This window comes from Callithrix jacchus, chromosome 1 (assembly GCF_049354715.1).
Source record: "Callithrix jacchus isolate 240 chromosome 1, calJac240_pri, whole genome shotgun sequence".
Lineage (NCBI taxonomy): Eukaryota > Metazoa > Chordata > Mammalia > Primates > Cebidae > Callithrix > Callithrix jacchus.
Genome location: NC_133502.1, coordinates 165,123,701 through 165,147,763, shown reverse-complemented (window position 1 = coordinate 165,147,763; position 24,063 = coordinate 165,123,701). Strand labels below are relative to the sequence as shown.

The 24,063-nt window shown below is 41.7% G+C and overlaps 1 protein-coding gene across 7 annotated transcripts in view; it reads left to right on the top strand.

Annotated features, from left to right (window-relative positions):
- Window positions 1-24,063, top strand: part of ASTN2 (astrotactin 2) — a 1,016,905-nt gene that overhangs the window by 626,463 nt on the left and 366,379 nt on the right. The window lies entirely within an intron of this gene.

Sequence of the window (24,063 nt, the reverse complement as noted above, 5' to 3'; positions counted from 1 at the left end):
TACGCACTATATATACCTTTAGCCATGTTTGCATAAAAAAGAATAAGATATTATCACAAAGCAAGGTTCTCCATATCATTTGAGGTCATATCAATAAAAATCAGAACTAGTAATAAATTCATTGTTTCCATTCCATCATCTTACTAATAGTAGTTATAATTGTGTTATGAGTGGTAATAATTGTTACTGTTTATTAACAACTATTCTATGTCAAACTCTTTACTACAAACTACTACAATAATAATGTCCACTAACATTGATTCAGCATATACTAAAAGACATTCTAATACTTTCTGTCTATTTATTTATGTAATCCTCACAATGATCCTGTGAGACAGGGGCTATTATCATCCTTTTTACACAGAAGAAAACAGAAATCTAAAGTAGCATTCCAAAGACCCCCTTCTAGGAAGTAAGAGAGCCAAGACAATTTCATTTTAGCTTCATTATTAGAATTGTTGGAGGCACTACGACCTCCATTTTACAATTGAGAAGTTAATTCAGAGAGGTCGAGCGACTTTCTCAAGGTCATCCTGTAGTGAGAGGTAGAGTGAGGAATCAGATGTAAGTCCAGCTGACTCTAAAACCTTGCTCTTATATTTCAATTCAACATACCTTCTTACTCTCATTTTAGAGAATGAGAATGGAGATGTGAATTCACCAAAACCATTCATCCTTATCATCATTATATACTCTTTGAGAACCTCCCCTTTCCCATGTACCATGCCGGTTATTGGGCATAAGATGGAAAATGAGAAAGAATTGGCCCCTCTGACACTTCAGGTATAATTAGCAGGTGGATCCCTGACGCAGATGCTCAAGCAGAGGCTGAATGCTACTTTACTGGAAAAGTTCTGAGCCAGGCATCATGGCTCACACCTATAATTCCAACACTTTGGGAGACCTAGGTGGGAGGATCACTTGAGCCCAGGAGTTTGAAACCAGCCGGGGTAACTTTGCAAGACTCCATCTCTGCTAAAAGAATTAAAAAATTGTTTGAACATGGTGGTATATACCTATAGTCCCAGCTACTCAGGAGGCTGAGGCAGGACCATCACTTGAGACTGGGCATTCAAAATTACAGTGAGCTGTGATCATGCCACTGCAATCCAGTCTGGGCAACAGAGTGAAAACTTGTCTCTATTTAAAAAAAGAATAAAAATTAGGAAAAGCTCTGAGTCTGGAGAACTGCTGTTCAATGCTGAGACTCTATGATACTAGTTTCCTATAATTTTAGTTGTCTATGAAAGTGTGTCTTGAGCAACATCATGGGTAGAATAATACTGCTTGGAATACAAAAGAAAAAAATCAAGGCATTATTCCTTCTTTTCGAGGAAGAAATTTAAAAGCTTGCAAGATGACACACACGTTTTTAAAAAATATAAAATTTTAATTTGCAAAGCAGTGTTCCAAAGTAAGACAATGGTTTCCAAAGAGTTCCCATGTGAAGCTTGTTGAAAGGAATCAGAAGGAAAGATAAAGGGCTTCTCAAAGGACAAGACTTGTGAACTGAGGTTTGAAGTCACAGCAAAGAATAGTGTCTCTTGGGAGAGATAAGAGTTAAAGGGCGTTTTCCTGTCCAGGAAGGAGCCTGCAAAGGCCCAGACATAGGGATAAGCCAGAGTAGGAGTCAAGAAAACAGACTTGCCAATGAACCTGCCTTCAAACCCCAACCCCACCCATGACAAGCATAATTCTACTGCTTCGTCTTTAGAACGGGGTGCTTTTAACAGAAGCCAGCCATTTCCATAGGTACATTGCATGTTTTACGGAGTTTGATTTCTCACAGCAGCTCTCAGAGTGGCTGACATTTGATAATGGAGCCAATGTACCATTCTTCTGTGTGAATAATAGCTTGGTCCAAAAGAAGGATCCACATGGGTAGTAAGAGGCTAGATCCTGAACAAACTTCATTAAATCCTGGCATCTCATTTTACATGCAGGGAAGGGACTTGGTCCCAAAGCAAGTCATTGTGGGATCAGCCCATGTTCTCAGATCTCTTAACTGCCTGGGGTGCTTATCTTCCAGCCAACTGACTCCTCAGTAAGAAAGAGCGTGGTACCTTAAAGGTTGGCCTGGGAGTGACCAGTCTCAGACACAATTTTAGCCCATTAGAAGTCATTGTTCTGCCTCAAACACTGCTCATTGTTTCCAACTTTTCAACCTTGGATTGGCTCTGAATAGCCAGAGCCTAAGTGCCCTGATTTGTCCTTGGAGGAGCGTATAGTAAACAGGCCAGGATTTTCTCTTTTTATAACAGCCTCAAGATTAGAAAACTCCCAAGAATACCACCATTATATTAGAGCAATCCATTCCATTTAAGCTCTCTCATCCTGCAATTTTTCCGTCTCCAGACCATGTAACCTCTTGGAACCATGCTAAGTCGGTTGCCTCCCAACTGGAAAGGCAAGCAACTTCTGATGAGTCTAAATTTATCTTTTTTCAAGTCTCCCTTCCTGAGCCCAGACAGTGGGGAGGAGGGAGCTCCTTTGTCCTTCACGTTCTTGAAAGCCTGCAAGTATTTCAGCATCAAATGCAGTTGTCATTTCTCTCCTCCTACTACTTCCTTTCCTACCTCCTCTAAGGCATCTCTGGTCTAGCCCTAGAGAGTAGCCAGCAAGTACTGCCACCAGCCGTCTCACCATATGCCTCATTTCCTGACAATTGCCTGGCCTGGGATATCAAACTCCCTACCAGCTAGTGTCTCCTGTGTGACAGCTACAGTTCTGCTTTGTTCTCCTCCCTGCCCCTGCCGAGATCACCCCACCTAGCAACTGCTGATATAAGAGAGGTCTGTGTTTTCATTTCCTCTCTTGAATCTCTGAAAGAGCAACCTGGATTTCTGCTTTACAAAGCGCTTAAAAATGTAATGTCTCTGAACTAGAGAAGAACTCAAAGATTAACTATATCAGTCCTAACTTGTACAGATGGAGAAATGGAAGCTCAGGAAAGAATATAACTGGCTTAATACTCACATTGATTTGAACTCTTCTCGCACTGAAAGTTAGAGTTCCTGACTCCCAAACCAGTGCTCCCTGGTTTCTTGTTCTGCGAGAATAAGACGGGATGTATGTAACTACTTCATATCCCACATCAGCATGTGGTGAGGAGAGCCGTGTGTTGTATCCTGCTCTCAATGTAGAGTGAGGACCCAGTGGGAGACCAAATTTGTAACTAAGGAGCAACCTTAGGCAGAGACCACTCCATGGGGAGCTACCTCTTCAGGTCACTGCATGGAGGCTACAGTCTGTTCCTGGGGGTGAGCATGGGGTGGTATTTCCTGAACAGTCCAAGGGTTTGCGCTGTGTGCAAAGATTAAGCATGGTGCACATTGAGGGACTCACATGGAAAGATAAAGATAGGACAAGAGTGACAAGCAGACTCAGACAGAGCAGAGGCAGGGAAAGAGAGCCACTAAACAACAGTACATCACAGCAGGAGGGGAGAGCAAGCAAGGAAAGAATTAAGAGATAGAGAACAGTGAACAGGGTCAAGGAGGTACAGAGACAGATGGCAGAAGGTGGGGAAGTGGGAAAGGTGTGCAAGATGGAAGGACTGAAGGAGAGACATAAAAACATCAAGAAAGAAGGACATGGAGTTCAGACAAAAGTCAAAATATAGTTTATTTCTAGGAAGAAAATGGGGCTAGTTTTGAGAGACAGGGTGGTGCTGAGAGACCATTGGATTAGGAACCATGTTGAAATGGACATGAATGAACACAAAAACCTTCGGTGAAATGTCAAGTTCTGTGGAAAATGTGAAGAGCCAAAGATTTCACTTCCAAATTGCCCCCAAATCCAGTAAATGATGTCAAGTTTTGTTGTTTCTTATCCCTTCCTGTGCACAGTGTTGGTCTTAGTCATCCACAAAGGGTCACTGTCAGTGTGGGAATTGACAGGCTGTTAAGTGAGATAAACTCACCAAAGGTTGGTGGTATTTAATGCTTATTTATTTGTTTTTTACTCTCCCCCCTCTCTTACCCTCATTTATTCTACTTCATTCCTACAAGGAAGAAAGGTCAACTTTGGTTATAGATTGCAGCGATTTAGATAAACATCAGTCAAGAACTATTATTGAACCTGTCTCAGAAGTGGCAGAAAGGAGAAGTTGCCTGTGAATGGGGACTGAGCAAACTGCAGCGGTAGATTTTGCAGGAAACCTCATCATAAATAAGGCAGTTCTGCTGGCAGCAGGCATGTGCCCATAGACCCTCAAGAATGACCTGCAAAGAGCTGGAGGAGCTCATGAGAGATTTAGTAGAAAGGGACTTTTCAATCTTGTCTGCTTATCAGTTGTACATACTGTATAGCGTAAGAGGACAGTTTGGGGTAAGATATAGGATTTGAGGATTCAGCACCCACACCCTGTGCCTGACAAGACAGAAGGGCTTTCTATAAGGATTTGAGAAAAGCTGGTTGTTGTTGGTAGCACTCACTTATTCCCCCAATGACGATACTGAGTCAGTTCTTATTAAGTGACCTCCAAAGCGGTTCTGGCCTACGATTTTTCTAGTGCCTTCCTAAGAGATGATTAATTAAACGTGCTCCTTCTGAAAGCTTCTTTTCCCTTCCTTTCCTCCCTTTCCCTTTTCCCCTTCTTTAATAGTGCATATATTTTTTATGTGTCTAGTCCGATACTACATACTTTATGTGTTTTTCTATTTGATCTTTTCACATCTGTTGCAAAGGAGCCATTAACAACTTGGCTTTATGAATAAAAGGAAATGGATATACTGGTCAGAATGCATTAGCCTGTGTCTTGGGAACAAACAATTTCAAACTGCAGTGGCTTGACTGTGAAAGTGTTTATGTGTTGGTCATACCACATTCCTCTCCCTGCATGGCAGGGGCCCTGGCCATTCTGGTATTTGGAAATCTAGACTGACAGAAGAATCACCTTTATGTGCATCCCTTAATGCTTTCATAGTGAGAAACAAACTTGGCTAGCATAACTTTCTCCTAGCAGTGAAATTCTGCTTCTGTTTCTGGTCAAATAAAGTCCCATGGCTATCTCAAAGGGTTGGACAAAAACATGCTATCTTACAATGTGTCTTAGGATAAGATGCTGTCTTATCTGAGCACATCATAAGATGCTGAGAAGCAAAAGCACAGAAACATTTGTGGAACACTGAAGCGCAGAGAGATTAGGCGAACTAGCCTAGCAGTCAAACAGCTAAAGAAATGGTAGCATCTGGGTTTAACACCAAAGTTCACTGAGCAGTCATGCCTTCAAGGCTCCCAGCATTTTCCCATTTCATATTGCAGCCTCTGAGAACTATAATACATCCTACTATTCTCTTGTCAATTTCCTTCAATAAGTTACTGAAGAACCACAGACTTTATAGCTGGAAAAGCCCTGGAGAACAATTTGTACAAACTCTCCTCTTTAGTTTGTTTGTTTGTTTTGGACAGTCTTGCTCTGTCACCCAGGCTAGAATGTAGTGGCATGATCTCGGTTCACTGTAACCTATGCCTCCCTGGCTGAACTGATTCTCCTGCCTCAGCTTCTTGAGTAGCTGGGATTACAGGTGTGTGCCACCACGCACAGCTAGTTTTTGTATCTTTAGTAGAGACGGGGTTTTGCCATGTTGGCCAGTCTGGTCTTGAACTCCAGACCTCAAGTGATCCTCCCACCTTGGCCTCCCAAAGTGCTGTTATTCTGCTTCATTCTACTTCATACAGGTGGGAGTCACCATACCTGGCCAGACTCCCGCCTTTTGTAGATGGGCTACCCAAGGCTCACAGTGGGTTAAGTAAATTGCCTAAAATCACATCACTAATAAATGAATTAGCCAGGCCTCCAACCCTCAGCCTGTTTGTCTGCACTATAATCTGTCTGAAGGCTTAGAGACATGGCTCCTGACACTGTACAGGAGCACCAATCCCAAGGTCCCATAGAGAATTAATGGCAGAACCAGGCCTGGAAGTTGTGTTTCTGCGCTCCTAAGTCTGTGTGCTTTATAATAAATGATGATCTTATTCAAAGCAGAAAAAGAAAAAGAGGTTGTTAGTGGAGACAGTATTAATTAAAAGGAGGCATTAGCTTCTGATTTTCAAGGCTATTCCCAAACTTCTCTACAGAGCAATATTCTTCAATATTCAAGCTCTTAGCAAAATCTTCAACTTGACACTTGGAAACATAGCAGTTTACTGCCTTCTTTGGGGGATCATTAGAAAGATCTTGGAAATTCACTGAGGATAGCAGTTAGAGGCTGGATTAGAGGAGTCAAGGGGTGAATTTTCCTGGCCTGACTCCTGAACTGGTTGTGGAAAAAAATCTTTTCTTTTATGTGACTTCATGTTTCCAAGGTTTTCTGACATATTCTGCAGGAATCAAGACCAATGTTGTGTGTACCATAGGGCCTGGAATCAGAGAGCTAACTTTCTTTTTTTTCTTTTCTTTTTTTAATAAAGATGGGGTTTCACCATGATGGCCAGGCTGGTCTTGAACTCCTGACCTCAGGTGATCCACCCACCTCGGCCCCGCAAAATGCTAGGATTACAGGCGTGAGACACCACGCCTGGCAACTTTCTTTTTTTCAAACCACTTTATTAAATATAATTGACATATAAAAAGCTGTTTATATTTAATGTACACAATTCAGTTAGTGTAGAGATAAGTATATACTAGTGAAACCATCACCATTATCAAGGCCATAGATAGAGCCATTACCTTATATAGTCTTCTCCTATCCTCTTTGTTTATTTAGTTTTTTGTGCTAAGAATATTTAACACCTAGTTTTTGGGGAGGCCAAGATGGGAAGATCACTTCAGGCCAGGAGTTCAAGACCAGTCTGAGTATTGTAGTGATAGCACATGGCTACAAAAAAAAAAAAAAGCTTAGCATGGTGTTGTGCACAGCAGTAGTCACAGCTACTTGAGAGGCTGAGGTGGGAGGATCACTAGAGCCCAGGAGTTTAAGTCTGCAGTGAGCCGTGATGGCACCACCGCATTTCACCCTGGGTGACACTACGGATCCCGTCTCAAAAAACAAAACAAAACGTTGAACATACCTCAGTGAAATTTGAATGCACAATACAGTTTCATTAGCTATGGGGACTATACTGTATAATAGATCTCCAGAATTTATTTATCTTGCATAATTAAAACTTTGTACCCTTTAGTCCTAGCCTCCCCATTTTGCCCTTCACCCAGTTCCTGACAACTGCATTTCTACCCTCTGCTCCTGTGAGTTTCTGATATTGCTCTACTGTTTTCTGCTCTATCAGCATTGGCCAGTCTTCTTCCCAGTTTCTGTGGCCTCTTCTGTAAAATAAGACTAGTGCAAATCTCAGACAGAGGCTGAGAGCATCTGACACAAAGCATAGCACATTTGCTGCTCGACTCCAATGACCAGGAGCTTAGTGAAGCCTTTCCTACTCACCTGATCATAAGAATCACATGAGACTGCACCAAGACCCACCATTTTTCCCAGATAAGGGGATTGGGAAAGTGAATTTTTACCAGTATTTCCAGGTAATTCACATGATCCAACAATTTGGGGATATAATGAGTTGGTGTTTAAGAGGCCAGCTCTGGACTCAGAGTCCCAGCTTGCCTTTGGTCAACTGTGTGACTGTAGGCACATTATTTAATTAAGCCTCCATTTCCCCCATCCCTAAATTAAGAGTAATAGTAACAATGCTCACTTCCTGGTGTTGAGATAATTAAATGAAATTGGCACCTGTTTCATATCTGTCAGAGAGAAGAACCACATGACATACGGGGCTGCCAGGTTCATCACTAAGGAGGAGTGGTAGGCAAAGCACACCTGCATATGATGATTATGCAGAAACTAGATCCTCTTCCTGGCTGGTGTGCTGCTGTTAAAAACTAACAGGGTTCAGATCCCATTGTCTGCCCCTTCCAAGCTGTGTGGCTTTGGACAAATTTCTTAACTTCTGTAAATCTCTCAAGATCTTCAGCAATAACGTGGAGTTTTACCTTAAAATATTCTTTAAGAGCTGTGGCAAGGATTTAACAGGCAAATAAGCAAAGGTCCCAGCACACAGTAGGTTCTCAATAAACATTCCTTTCTCTGCCTTAAGTCGCACTCCTTTCCCCAAATTCCAGAAGCCAAACATCAGATAAAGATGGGGGTTTTTTTTTTTGTTCCCCACCAAAACCTCATTTCTGGACTGAAGCCAGGGTTATCCTCTCAACTTCTTCCAAGCAGGACATGTTTTGGTAAACATGGTACTTTCATCAAATGCCCAGGATAGGGGAAAAAGCGCAGCACTTTATACTCTGGGAGTCAGGCTTATGGGAAGTGGACAGCTCAGCTAGCAGTGTGGAATCACAACCTCGGGAAACATAATCTCTCCAATGTGTTCTATCATCTGTGTCATATAGAGTCACCCTTTCTCTTCTGTGTGAACATTCTATCGTGAAATGTATCTTATTAGGAAATGTGGGATTTAAATGTTCATATTTACTCTGTGGAATTTGATAAAGGGCCTGGGGCTAGATCCAAAAGTTTCAGTGGTGTGCTAATCTCCCACCTCTGAAGTGATATGAAAAATATTCAACGATAAGCATAGAAGTGTCACTAGACCAATAGGAAAGGGGGCCCTTTTAAACAGCATGAAGCTTAACCAGCAAGCCTTGCTGGGCTACGCATCAGTCTAGCTTACCTACTACCTGTTCTAATTTCAACACATCGCATCTTCTGTCCATTTCCTAATACCCTAAAAGCGTAATCCATATTGTAAAACTATTTACATAGTTTTCCAATATGTAAAAACAAAATCCATATTGTAAAACTTTTCAAAGCCTGTGTTTGAGGGGCATAGGCAGATGTTTCTCCCATGACACATGTTGACAAAGCAGATTGATGCTTGTACTCTTTACATGAGAAAATTTGAAGCCCAGAGAGATAAAGCATGGCATTCAGGGCCACACAGCCTGTAAATGATGGATCTGGGATTGAAGCGCTGCTCTGTAAACACTGCACGGCTTCTAGCTAATGTGTGTACTCAAGCACATGGACATGGTCTAAACCAAGCTTGTCCAACCCACAGCCTGCGGGCTACATGCAGCCCAGGATGGCTTTGAATGTGGCCCAACACAAATTTGTGAACTTTCTTAAAACATTGTGAGGTGGTTTTTTTGGTAATTTTTTTAACCTTATCAGCTATTACTGCTATTAATGTATTTTATATGTAGCTCAAGACCGTTATTCTTCCAACATGGCCCCAGGAAGCCAAAAGATTGGACACTCCTGGTCTAAAGCATATGATCCTCTAAGAGCCAGGAAGCAAATAATAGCTCATCATGATTATTATACACGAAAACCCTATCTAAAGGTGGGAATTTTTCATACGTCTGCTTAAAGTCAGAACTCAATACACATGAATTATACCAGTGCTTCTCAAACTCTAATGTACAAACCAATTGCCCTAAAATACAGATCATGTGTCAGTAGCCCACAGGTAATAAATCCTGAGTCTCTGCATTTCAAATGAGCTGCTAGGTCTGAGGACCAGCTTTTTAATTTGTTTCTCAAAAATATTTCAGGTCATCTTTTTTCCGGATCTCAATTCCAAAGGACCATTAAGTTCCTTTTCCAGTCACCACAATTTTATATAAATTAAAATATGTGTTTCCAAGTGAGATCATGTGATGTAACTATCTAGCTAGCTAGCTAGCCAGCCATTCTGTTCTGCACTTTGAGTTTTTCACTTACTCATAGCTCTTGGAGAGCTATCAATGTTTATAGATCTTCCTCGTACATTTCAGGCATGCCATATTTTTCCATGATAGGGATAACAGATGCTCCATGAGGGCAGGGATTTTTGTCCATGTTGTTCATTGCTGTGTCCCCAGTTCCTGCTGAACATGTGTTTAATGATTGAATCATATAATTATTAACCACTGCTTTATTCATGTACATCTAGGTTGCGCCCAGTTTTTTGCTTTTCCAAAGCATATTTCAGTGAACAACTTTATGTGTATGTCGGAGCATACTAATACATCTGTAGGACAAATTCCTAGGAGTAGAATGATTACATTAATTGTTATGTATGTTTTATTTTACTATTTTTGTATGTTTTCCTTTTTTTAATTTTTTTTCAACTCTTGAGATTCAGGGGGTACAGACCTGGGTATATTGCATAATGCTAAGGACTGAGGAATGAATGATCCCTTCATTCATGTACTGAGCATAGTCCCTAATATTTACTTTCTAAGCCTTGTCCCTTCTTCCCTGCTCAGTAGTCCCCAGTTTCTGCTGTTTCCATCTTTATGTCCATGAGCACAGAGGACCAGCTTTGAATAGCAAAGTGCTAAACTAAACTTAAATGCTAGATGGAAACACCAGCTGCCTGGGTTATGCCTGAGAATGGAGAATTGTTGTTCCTCCATTTGCCAGTTTGAAAGCAGGAACCAAGTCCCAAGGGTAATGGCGCTAGAAATCCATAGAATCCTAAAGAAGTCTCCCTCATGAAATCCTCTCTAGAGTGACCAAGTGCAGAGAATGTTTCCGTTTTGCAGCAGCCAGGGAACACAGCCCTGTCCTGCAATACAATAAGCCCTCAGTGCATAATGCAGCAGAGGTTATTTTGTGTCTGTCCACTTTGCCGTTTGATAGGCACAGGGATGCTCAGAGATCAGGGCCAATGGAGGAGGCACTTCTTGGAAGCAGGCTTCTAACTCCAGGGTGCTGAAGCCATGGTTGGGTGCCTGGATTAGAGCCTCCTCTGCGTACCCATGCTGCAATTTCAGTCATCGTTGGAGGCAGCAGAAAGCTACTTACCAGCAGAGAACTGGGCTGCATTCTGCTTCAGGTCAAATGTTGAAGACAAACTCCTGAAAAAGTAGCGAGAAATCTATTTGGGAGAAGACGCTGGTCTGGGTGAAGCTTTATTATTCTTTAGCACTGAAACAAAAATCTCATAGCATCAACTCCCATTAGTTTAATTGGGGACAGAAAGTAAGCAGTAAAATTAAGATCTAGTGAAAGATGCTCTTTATTATTTTTTTAATGGGGAGCAGGGAATTGCAATCCATTTTTAAACAAGTCCTTGCTAATCTTTCCCACTATGCATGGTAAGAGAGGAAAGAAAAATAGTTGCTTCAATTTTCAAAAATTTTATTCTCAATGTTCACATCTCTAAATATACTAAACATGGTCATTTTATGAGGAAAACAAATTATACAGAACATATTTTAAATGTTCTCCAACTAACTTAAAAATGTGTCTCTATACTGCAAAAGGTGCTAAAACAACAAAATCAACAAGATCCACTTTGCTTCTCTTCACAGCTCCCCTTACCCCCTTTTTTGGTTTTGTTTTAAATTTCTGGCTTCAAAATCCCTGACTGTGTTCTTTTTCTAGAAGAGGAAAGCCTATCTGAATCATTGAGACGTCTGAAGCAGAGATAATTTTTAAAGAAGCGCAATTGCATTGCACTCAAATACATGCTGTAACTCAGGCTGGTCTAAACGCTAGGAAGGAAAAGTCCATAGGGAACTTATGAACAGATAAGGATAGATTGTAATTAGCACAGTAATTGTAATTAGCAGAGCAATCGTAATTAGCACAGTGATTGTTTGTTCATAATGGGTGCTTCCAAAGTGACTCCAGGCAGTTTGTTCTTTTAAGTGTCTTCTGCCACTTCTCCCATGATCTTGTTTACACTGCTAATGCACTAATGTGCTTAGCAATCTCTTTTATAAATACACACTTCAAAGGTATGAGCCAGCCCAGCCCCTGGTCAAGCATTAAGCATTCTTAATTAATGGAGTCCACAGTGCTGAAATTTGACTATGTTACATTATGGTAAGGCCACATTGGTATCTCACTCAAGAAAGAAATCAAACCTCAGAAGTCATTTGTTACTGTTATTGTTTTATTAATTATGATAGGGAATAAGATGCTGGCAAAGCAATGAACTTGAGGGCAGAGGTTCTAGCCCTGGCTTTACCACTAGTTCTCATTTGTTAGTTAACGAGTTTTTGTTGAACACCTGTTATATATCAGTTCTTACAAATCTCTGGAGATAAAAAGAGGAGGAAGACAGTTGAGGTCCTTGTTCTTGTGCAGATGGAGCACTCAGCAAGTGCATTTTGCTCAGTGAGAGGCAGTGAAGACTCTGAAAGAAGTATTGCCTGAAACAGGGCGGCAGGGGGGCGGATGCTCGAGTAACAGTTAGCATGAGGGAGTGTTACAGGAAAATGAGAAGAAAGAGGGTCTACAGACATGAACATCAAGGTGGGTCATGAAGGGGTGGGGGATGGGATTGTGGAGGTTAGGAAGCTATGGCTTTTCTCACCATGAAATCGGGGAACACACAGTGCCTGATTCATAGGAGAATCATGAAGTAGAGGAAGAGGTGATGAGAAAAGTCAGATTAGGTGGGGTGTGGTGGCTCATGCCTGTAATCCCAGCACTTTGGGAGGGCAAGGCAGGTGGATCACCTGAGGTCTGGGACTTGAGACCAGCCTGGCCAACATGGTGAAGCCCTGTCTCTGCTAAAAATACAAAAATTAGCTGGGTGAGGTGGTGCATGCCTGTAATCCCAGCTGCTCAGGAGGCTGAGGCAGGAGTATCGCTTGAATCCTGCATTCAACATTATTGCAGATGTTGCAATGAGCCAAGATCACACCACTGCACTCTAGCCTGGGTGACAGAGTAAGACTCCATCTCAAAAAGAAAAAAAAAAAAGCGAGAGAGAGAGAGAGAGAGAGAGAGAGAGAGAAAAGAGGTTAAATGCCTTGTAAAGACGTGGGATTATTAATGACATTTTCCTCAACGTGAATCCAGGGATCCGTGTGATACCACTTATTCCAAAATTGTATTGTAGTATGCGTCCTGTCACACTGGAAATCATGTGAGATGCAAATTCACCGGCATTACTTTCTTTGTATTTCTTCCAGATAAATGAAAGAGTAAGTCTATTCTAAGCTCACATTAATAAGCCTACACATGTATATCAAGAAAATTTAACTTTTAGGGAAATGTTTTTATTTCAGAGAGATGCCCTGAATAGAAATGTATCTAGTAGCAATTCTAATGAAAGATATGATCACAGTCTATTGGATGTGAATTTATACAGAAAGCTCCACGGGTGGTGGCTGGGGTTTTATGTAATATCACCACTGAATAATTACTATTAATCTAGTGGAACACCTCAAAGGTGGCTTTTAAGAGTCCAAAATGAGCATTTATTTTTTATGTAACCTGAGATCCTCAGAGCAGCCCATTAGGTGGACAGTTAATCAGCAGACATAGGAGTCAAAGCTACAGGCATTTGGGTAGCCGAGGGCTGGTTAATTCATTGTCTGCCTGAGGACTTTGAAAGAACCTTAAACCCTGAGTCAGCCTCTCCATTCTTTACTGAGTTCCCAGTGACCTTCAAGCTGCTTCAGTTTCCTTTCCATGCTTTCTAGAGTAGGAGAAAAGAAAGACAATGAAGTGATTGTTCTTACTTGGCATGCCATAGTTCAGAGAACTAAAGTTACTCTAACGGATATCCCTGTAAGTTTCTATTAATTCCCTGTTTCTTAGAGTTAGTGAGGACCCAGCCACTGGGCATAAACAAGCCCAGGGACCATCCAGGTATGTTGCAGCTGTGTTTGCAAAGGAGGTGGAAATACAGCTTGAGAATTAAGCTAAATTGCAATTAAATTTGCTTCAGCTTTGTGCTCCCACCAATCAGTACACATCAAGTGCTTATTATATGCCAGGTTCTGGGGATTCAGGCTGAACAAAACTCAGTCTAACGTTGGTGTAAAGGGGGAAACAATGTACCTTTTTATTTTTGGTATTACCTAAGGCTGTGTTCAAACTTGTTTTTTACTATCACCCCCGTCACAGGAAAAACAATAAAGATTGAATTATTCTTAATGAGGGAAATTAGATACTAAGGGTTATTGTTTTGTTGGCTAAAGTTAAACATTGGAGGACCGGACCCATTGTACCGTCTAAGATGTTTTTGCCCAGCAGGGGACAATTTCTGCCACTACTGAGAATGCATGGTGTTAGTGGATTTGCAAGTGTCATTTTATAAACAAGGGAAGTGGGACTCAAAGAAAACTGATCACTTGACAGTAATTGCATAGCTGGTGTCAGAGCCTTACTTCCTGGGTCTTTCTGACACTTGGATGTTCTTTTCCATACTCCACTCAGATAGGACTATTTTTAATTTACAAATGCCACTTGTTTATATGTATGAGCAACAATGTGATGTTTTGATATATGTGCACACTGTGGGATGATTAAATCAAGCTAATAAACATTCATCATCGCACGTTTACTTTTTGTGATGAAAATATTAAACAACTTTTCAAAGCACATTTTTTAAATACACAGTACATTATTAACCAGGGTCACCACATTGAGCAATGGACTAAAATGTACTCCTCCTATCTAATTTTGTATAGGGTCCTGTGGGACTCTTAAGTGCAGTAGCTTGAATTTTACTCTGAATGAGAAGCACACCAGGCTAGGGCATTAATTGGGCAGAAAAGGGCTATAGTCTGACTGGGGTGTGAAGAATAGACATCAGTGGGAAGGGTAAAATCAGGGAAAGCAGTTCCCAGACTACCACTGTGATCCAGATGTCAGATGACAGTGGATTGAAGCATGTTCAGACAAGTCGGCATGGTGAGAGGTGGGCAGATTCTGGATGTATTCTGAAGGTGAGACAACTGGATTTACTGATGAGGGAGAGAAACAGGGAGGCAAGATTGGTGCCCTGAATTTTGCCTGAACAGTTGGTCAGATGAATGTGCCATTGTCAGAGGCAGGAAAGACCACAGGAGGAGCCAGCACAAGGGAGGGAAATAGAAAGAGAAATTTGTTTTTGATCATGTTAAAAGATGAACTTGACTGTGAAACATTACCATCATGTATACAAGTAGACCACAGTGAGATGAAACCCCAGCCACTCATCATCTGGTGTCAATAGTCATCATCTGGTCATGTCTAATATATATTTTTATGGTGATGTCAGGAAGCCAGTAGGATATACCAGTTCAGAGGAGAAACATGACTTGAAATGTTCATTTCAGATTATTTAGCATGTAGATGATAGCAAAGATGTGAGAGGACACAAACTCACTAGGTAGTAGATAGAGAAGAGGGGAGCCTGAGCCCTGAGTCCTGTGGTTAAACATCAGAGAGGTGAAGAGCCACCAGTAAAGGAGACTGAGGATGCTTTCCCAATGACATGAGAAGAGACTGGGCAGCAGCTTCCCTGTTTAAACACGTTCAGTTCCACAACCTCTAGTGTGACCTAGAGTAGCTGTCAACCTTCTCCCCTCCCTTATTTTTTAGCAGACAATGACACTGAATTGCTAAGAGACTAAATAATTTTTTCCTTGTAATTTGGATGGTAAAAGGTGGAGCCAGGATTGGAATCCAGACAATCTGGATCCAAATCCATACTCAAATATCTCAAATTTTTCTCTCCACACATTCTGCTCCATTCATATCACTGCTAGGCTGAGGGACTCGAAGGTGGGGACAATAGAGGAACAGGAGAATGCCATGAAAACATGCCCATGTTAACGTTAACTAACAACACAGAACATGGCGTGTGTGACGGACCACCATGTGACCTTAGTCCGTGGTTCAATACCATCTAATCATCATAATGATGATAATATTTGCTATTTACTGAACATGTCTGTGGACCAGGCTCTCTGCAAAGTGCTTCAAATGCTGTCTTTTCTTTAATTGCCGCAACAAGCTTATGGAGAAGAGCCAATGTTATATCTGTTCTGCATCTAAAAACTTTGAGATTTAAAGAGCATAACAAGTAGTGGTGAATGATTTGCTTTGTTTCATTAAGGGCATTATGATTGAATTGTTCAGGAGAAAAGTCAGGGAGGAAAAACAACACAGACTTTGGAGCCAAGTAGTTGTGGGTTCAATTCCGAGCTCTGCAGAGTGTGGTCTTGATCCATTTATCCACTCAAGCTTCATTTTTCTTATCTGTGAAAATAGTGATTACAAAAATACCATGTCTTATACTATATGATCCTCATACTATTTTTTAATCTGAAATACCTGTGAAAAATAAAATTAATATTTGCCTTATTATTTAATATCTACCTCCCCTGCTTAACTTGACTCTTGACTCTTCATTATTATAAATTTCCAAGACCTAGCAAAGTATCTATGCAACTAAGTTCCCAGAAAATGGTAGCTGTAAGTTAGAAACGGAGTTCTGTTATGTCCATGATAAAGAGCATGAGATTCTGTGGGTTAGAGAAGCTTCTGTGCTCATGGAATGGGAGCCTCCTCAGCCCATAGCTCTTTACACCCTGTACTGCACTGTCTTTCAGCTTCGTTCTACACAGTTTAGGCAGTAGCTTAGTTTAGAGATGAGACCACAGCTTTGTACTCTGGCAGACCTGGAATTGAATTCAACCTCTGCTGCTATTAGCTGTGTGACCTAGTCCAAGTCCAAGTCATCTGACCTCTCTCTAAACTTTATTGTCCAGGTGAACATATTAACCTGGATAGTTGGAGATATATATGTAAATAAAATACAATGTTTAAAGCAACAGACGCATAAATGCTCACTACATGCTAGTTATTTCTCCTTCTTACTCCCAAGACAGAGCCATGTTTCTTTGTATGCCCAGAGATAGGAGTGAACAGGGCTTGATGCATGGTAGGTGGTTAACAAGTTAGAAGGAAGAAAGGAGGGAAGAATGACAGGAAGGGAGGGAAGGAGAGAAGGAGGGAGGGAGAACAGGAAGAAAGGAAGGAAGGAAAAGATTTTATGAGTTTACCTGTGAGACTTGTTAGAAAAAGGAACTGTTTCATTCATTCATTCAACAAATATGCTGCACTGACAAAATTTTAACCACTGTTCAAGGTGATGGAGACACAGAAAGCCTAGCCATTGCAACATATGCCCATATGTGAAGGGTGCTCACATATCCTAGTTTTACTAGGACAGTCTAGTTTATGACTGTTGGCCAAGGTCCTCTCAGTTTAGCATATATCCTAGACAAAAGCCCCTTGGATCACATGAAAAATTACGTAGTCACCCTACCTACTGAACTCATACACTAACAAAAGAAAGATGCTTATTCAGTGAAATTCAGTCAAGTGACCATGCAGTGTTATGTTTGAAAGCCAGAGTGCTATGGGAGCAGGACTCCAGGGAGATGGAATTAATGTCTAAGGTGAGATGTGAAGGGTAAGTAAGAGATTGTTAGGTGAAGAAAGAGGGGCACAGACTGCAGTTAGCTCATAAGAGCTGGTACAGAGAGCATATTGCCCCAAATGTGAATTTTGGTTTTGTTATCCATCATGGATTCTCATTCCAAATACAAAGACCAAAGGGCACTCAAGTCAATGTTCAGAAAGTGGCAAGTATGCAGATCTCTTTCCTGGTCTTCATTCATCCAGTATGTCCCTAAGTGGATGAAGTGCTGCTCTACTTGACTTAAGCATCCAAAGTGGGTGGCAGTCCCCAGGGAGGTGAAAGGATAATAGTTTATAAAACATGCACTCTTAGGTTGGCCCAGGGGGACCTGTCACAGAGGTGCCAAAAAAAGGCAGAAAGAAGAATGCCTGTCTCCCAAAATTAGCTTCCCTTGAAAAGACAGAGGAGAAGCTTTCGTTCCAGCAAAGTTATGTTAATATTGTCAAGTTGGTGCACTGGGTCGCTGAACTGGTACTTGGGGACTGTCATAATATTGATGGGGAATTTGGCAAGTTAATTTTAAATCTGTCACTTCCCTCTTCTACAACTCTTGCTTTTTAATAAAACCCCACAGTGATTGTGGGCTCCACTGACAGCTGGGGAGTGATCTTTGAGTCTGAAACTGGCATGGCATGATTTTTTCCCTCCTCTCCCTTTGCTATCCTGCCCGCTCTTTCTCTCCCTTCCCCAAACTGTAGTTGCCAAACTGAAGTGAGAAATCTTTTTTCTTATAAAAGAAGTCTCACTGTTGGAGGCAGCATGGGGCCCTGGATAGAGTATGGGTTTAGGAGTTAGACCCACTGGTGTTTGAATGCTGACGCTGCCACTAACTAGCTGTGTAACTTTGTGAAAGCTCCTTGAGGTAGCTGAACATCCAGTTCCTCTGCTTGTTGTGATATAAAATAATACATGTCAAAGCACCTGCTACAGTTCACCAGGTTTCAGATTCCTTTCTTCTTTTCAACAATATGTAGGGCAAGAACTGCAGGCATCTGGCCCTGGACTGAAATGACAAGTTAGCCGGAAGCCATTCTTCCCTAAGCACCTTTAATAGATCCAGTGCTCAGACTGCGTCAAGAAACCCATGGAGGAATCAGAAGAAATGTAATTATAAAAAAGTGTGCAACACTATTGAGAGCCCCAGTGAGTTTCTAATGAACTTTTTCACAACAGACTAATAACAGTTCTAATTAAACCCACCCCACTGAAGCTAAAATCTTCATTTTCTCCACACCCATAAGACTGTTTTCTCTGCTGGGCTTGTAGGCCAACACAAATTGCCAGGAAATCTTGCAAACATCAAAATGATATAGGCATGTGACATTTGCCCCTGGGTCTGAGTTTTCTAGGGCCAATTTCCTGCCTGCTTTAAGAAAATCCTATATTCCTACTTGTGTTCTCAACTTTGATCCTGCGCCATGCTAGTGCTTGAATTCAGTTTTTCCCTGTTTTTGACTTTACATTGTCCTTGTCAATATTGACTTAGTTTATTTTTTGGTTATCATAGTAACTCTGTCCGCATCAACAACTTTCAAAGACCCAGCCTGTTCCATTGCTGTTTTGTGAAAAAGCTCATCAGATCACCTACTTCTCCCTCCTTTCTGCAAAATAGAACTCTAGGCAATGTGTGAATCACTTTTAAAGAATTTGACATTCATTCATTCATGTATTAATTTATCAGCTATGCTATGACCGGCCTTGTGCTAAGTCTTAGTATTTACAAAAGTAAATAAAATAGCTCTTGGCTGTGGAGGGGGTAATGGAAATGAAGACAACTAAGGGAAAAGAATGAGGAATCCTACTATGATAGATACGCTTGCCCAGATTCATGAGGTTCTTCTGCTGTCCGGTGCGCAATCCTAAGCCCCTCTTCATATATGACCTTTTCTCTTCTCCCCTGAAAAGGACAAACTGCTTGATAGAAACTTACTGTCTTCATTTCCTCACTTTCTGATTGCTTCTTACACCTTTCAAATTTGATTGCTCCCACATTGTTCCCCAGAAATGCTAGTCCTGAACCAAGGTCACTGATTATATTACCGGTGAATACAGCAGAGTGGTTAAGAGCATGGGTAGCAGAATGAGAATGCCTGGACTTGGATTTTAGCTCAGTTCATTCACTGAGCAAATTTGGTGTCATCATCTATTAAAGAGAAGGGTGCATTTAAATCAGATAATGCATGTAAAGCACTGGGCGCATCGTAAGTGTGCAGTTATTATTTCTTATTTTTCTTATTATTTCTTGTTTTTCTTTTCAACCTCCTGTCCTCTTTGCTCCACCCTGGCCACAAAGAATTTGTTATGATACATTTCTTATTTGTCCTCTTGACTGGTTTGTGAATTTTACAAGAGCAGAGGCCACAGCTTACAGAATCAGTACTCAAGTCAGATTCTGACAGAGTGAGCACCCAATGGCTGTTGTAGTTGTTTAATGAATGAATGATGAATAGGTGAGTGAATGAATGTATGATGAGAGAATTGATGTCTGAATGAAAATCAAATTAACTATTCTGCAGATTGATATATAAACATGAATATATAAACCAGATGCAGTGGCTCACGCCTGTAATCCCAGCACTTTGGGAGGCCAAGGCAGGCGGATCACGGGGTCAGGAGTTTGAGACTAGTTTGACCAACATGGTGAAAACCTGTCTCTACTAAAAATACAAAAAAATTAGCTGGGCATGGTGGTGGGTGCCTGTAATCCCAGCTACTCAGGAGGCTGAGGCAGGAGAATCACTTAACCCAAGAAGTAGAGGTTGCAGTGAGCCAAGATGGTGCCATAGCACTCCAGCCTAGGTAATAGGGCACAGCTGTGTCTTTTAAAACAACAACAACAAAAAAGCCAAGAATATATAATTAATATATAGGTAATAAATGTGTAAATGAATGATCCTATGAACGGATTAGTGAAGTGATGAATGAGCAGTGAGATAGTTGAGGGAAATGCTGAGGCCAGGAGGGAATTAAAAAAAATGAATGAAAAGATAGATGAATGAATAAATTAATTCTTGACCCAGCTGGACATGGAAGGGACCCGAACCTGATATTGGCCATGGAGAGCCATACACAACACATCACTTTGGGAAAATTTATGTTACTCTGAGAAAATGAACAAAAAAAGAAGGAAAGTTAGCAATACTAGAGAAGATTTTCCTGGAGTTTGAGGAGCATTAAGAAATATATCAATGTTGAAGATGGCGCTGTGAGAACAACCCAGGATTGGAGCTTGCGTTGTGTCCGCGGAGAGGTGAGTCTGAGCTGCATTTCCAGACTGATCTTTGTTGCCCACGGAACGGGGAAATTCCCAAGTGAAGAGGAGACGCGGGATGCCAGGCAGAACCTCCGCCTGACGAAGCCGGCAGCCGGGGTGGCGGCAGCCGGCCCTACCCAGCGCTCCCCACAGGGCGCGCTTGTGCGGGTGCCCTGTTGAACTGGCAACCGGAGACGTGAGTGGGCTGGACTTGAGACTGAGCTAGACTTGGACAGTGGGCCAGCCCAGGGGATTGCAGGGACAGAGTGTTAGGGGTGGCCTAGTGGGATGAACAAAACCGCAATCTCAAACAAGCCCCGTGCAGATGGCCCGAGACGCTCTGTGGGGGAGGGGTGTCCACCATTACTGAGGCAACCCACCCCAACTGAGATACACGCCCATTGTTGACGCAGCCAGCCGTTGCCGAGGCAACCCGTCCCTACTGAGATACACGCCCACTGCTGACGCAGCCTGCCGTTGCCGAGGCAACCCACTACAACAGAAAGTCTCCGCCGGAGGGCGTGGCGGAGAACACAGCAGAACAGCGGAGCCAGGGCGAGCCTCACGACAGCAGGGCGGAGCCTCAGCAGGCAAACAGTGCCTAGTCTGCATCCTAGCTGGGCAGGACCTCAACGGACATCCAAAAATAAAGCCCAAACCCCTCAACACAGAGCATTAGAGAAAAAAAAAGGTTTTTTTTTAATGAGCTCTGTTGCAGCAGAATCAAACATAGCAGCCTAACAGCCCTGAATGAACAACAGAGCTCACAGCTCAGCAATTAAGCCCCTATAAAGTACAAACTGTCTCCTCAAGCAGCTCCCTGACCCCTCTATATCCAAAACACTGACATTAGGCAGGCATCATCCTGGGACAAAGATAGCAGAAAAAGAAACTGGTAGCATCCCTCGCTGTGCCACAGCAGCTAGAGGTGCACCCCAGACAAGCAGGGTCTGGAGTGAACCTCAGCAGTCGTACAGTGAAGGGGCTAGACTAGTAGAAGGAAAACCAGGCAACAGAAATACTTCATCATCAACATTCTGGGTGTCCATTCAGAGACCCAATCGAAAAGTCAGCAACTACACAGACGACCAGCGGACAAATCCACAAAGATGGGAAGAAACCAGCGCAAAAAGGAGGAAAACACCCGAAACCAGAACACCTCACCTCCTAGAAAGGACCAAATCTCCTCCCCAACAAGGGAACAAAGCTGGAAGGAGAATGACTGTGATGAAATGACGGAATTAGACTTCAGAAGATGGATAATGAGAAACTTTTGTGAGCTAAAAGATCATGTATTAAATCAATGCAAAGAAACTAAGAACCTTGAAAAAAGATTCGAGAAATGATAACAAGAATGGATAACTTAGAGAGGAATATGAATGAATTAAAGGATCTGAAAAACACAATACGAGAACTTCGCGAAGCATGCACAAGTTTCAATAGCCGAATCGACCAAGCAGAAGAAAGAATATCTGAAGTCAAAGACCAACTCAATGAAATAAAACGAGAAACCAAGATTAGAGAAAAAAGCGCAAAAAGGAATGAACAAAGTCTCCAAGAAATGTGGGACTATGTGAAAAGACCTAACCTACGTTTGATAGGTGTACCAGAAGGGGACGAAGAGAATGAATCCAAGCTGGAAAATACTCTTCAGTTCAGGACATCATCCAGGAAAACTTCCCCCACCTAGCAAGACAGGCCAACACTCAATTGCAGGAAATACAGAAAACACCACAAAGATATTCCGCAAGAAGAGCAACCCCAAGGCACATAATCGTTAGATTCAACAGGGTTGAAATAAAGGAGAGAATACTAAGGGCAGCCAGAGAGAAAGGTCGGGTCACCAACAAAGGGAAGCCCATCAGACTCACAGCAGATCTCTCGGCAGAAACACTACAAGCCAGAAGAGAGTGGGGACCAATATTCAACATTCTTAAAGAAAAGAACTTTCAACCCAGAATTTCATATCCAGCCAAACGGAGCTTCAGAAGTAAAGGAAAAATAAAATCCTTTGCGAACAAGCAAGTACTCAGAGATTTTGTCACCACCAGGCCTGCTTTACAAGAGCTCCTAAAAGAGGCACTACACATAGAAAGGATCAACCAGTACCAGCCATTCCAAAAACACACTGATTGCTAAAGAGCATCAACATAATGAAGAATCTACAACAGCTAACAGGCAAAACAGCCACTTAGCATCAAAATGGCAGTATCAAATTCACACATAACAATATTAACCCTAAATGTAAATGGACTAAATGCACCAATCAAAAGACACAGACTGGCAAATTGGATAAAAATCCAAAACCCATCAGTGTGCTGTATACAGGAAACCCATCTCACATGCAAGGATACACAAAGGCTCAAAATAAAGGGATGGAGGAAGATTTACCAAGCAAATGGAGAGCAAAAAAAAAAAAAGCAGGAGTTGCAATTCTCATCTCTGATGAAATAGACTTCAAAGCAACAAAGATCAAAAGAGACAAAGAAGGCCATTACATAATGGTAAAAGGATCGATACAACAAGAAGAGCTAACGATCCTAAACATATATGGACCCAATGCAGGAGCACCCAGATACATAAGGCAAGTTCTTAACGACTTACAAAAGGACTTAGACTCCCACACAATAATAGTGGGAGACTTTAACACTCCACTGTCAATACTAGACAGATCAACCAGACAGAAAATCAACAAGGATATCCAGGGCTTGAACTCAGACCTGGAACAAGCAAACCTGATAGACATTTACAGAACTCTCCACCCCAAATCCACAGAATACACATTCTTCTCAGCACCACATCACACCTACTCCAAAATTGACCACATAATTGGAAGTAAAGCACTGCTCAACAAATGCAAAACAACTGAAATCATTACAAACAGCCTCTCAGACCATAGTGCAATCAAGTTAGAACTCAGAATTCAGAAACCAACCCAGAACCGCACAGCTTCATGGAAACTGAACAACTGGCTCTTGAATGTTGACTGGATAAACAATGAAATGAAGGCAGAAATAAAGAAGTTCTTCGAAACCAATGAGAACGAAGACACAATGTGCCAGAACCTCTGGGACACATTTAAAGCAGTCTCTAGAGGAAAGTATATAGCAATAAGTGCCCATATGAGGAGAATGGAGAGATCCAAAATTGACACCCTATCGTCAAAATTGAAAGAGCTAGAGGAGCAAGATCAAAAAAAACTCAAAACCCAGCAGAAGACAAGAAATAACTAAGATCAGAGCTGAGCTGAAGGAGATTGAGACACGAAAAACCCTTCAAAAAATCAATAAATCCAAGAGCTGGTTTTTTGAAAAGAGCAACAAAATAGACAGACCACTAGCCAGATTGATTAAAAAGAAAAGAGAGAACAACCAAATAGATGCAATAAAAAATGATAAAGGGGAAATCACCACAGATTCCACAGAAATTCAGACCATCAGAGAATATTACAAACAACTCTATGCGCATAAACTAGTAAACCTGGAAGAAATGGATAAATTCTTGGACTCCTGTGTCCTCCCAAGCCTAAACCAGGAGGAAGCTGAAACTATGAATAGACCAATAACAAGGTCAGAAGTTGAGGCAGCAATTAAGAGCATACCACACAAAAAAAGCCCAGGTCCAGACGGGTTCACAGCCGAATT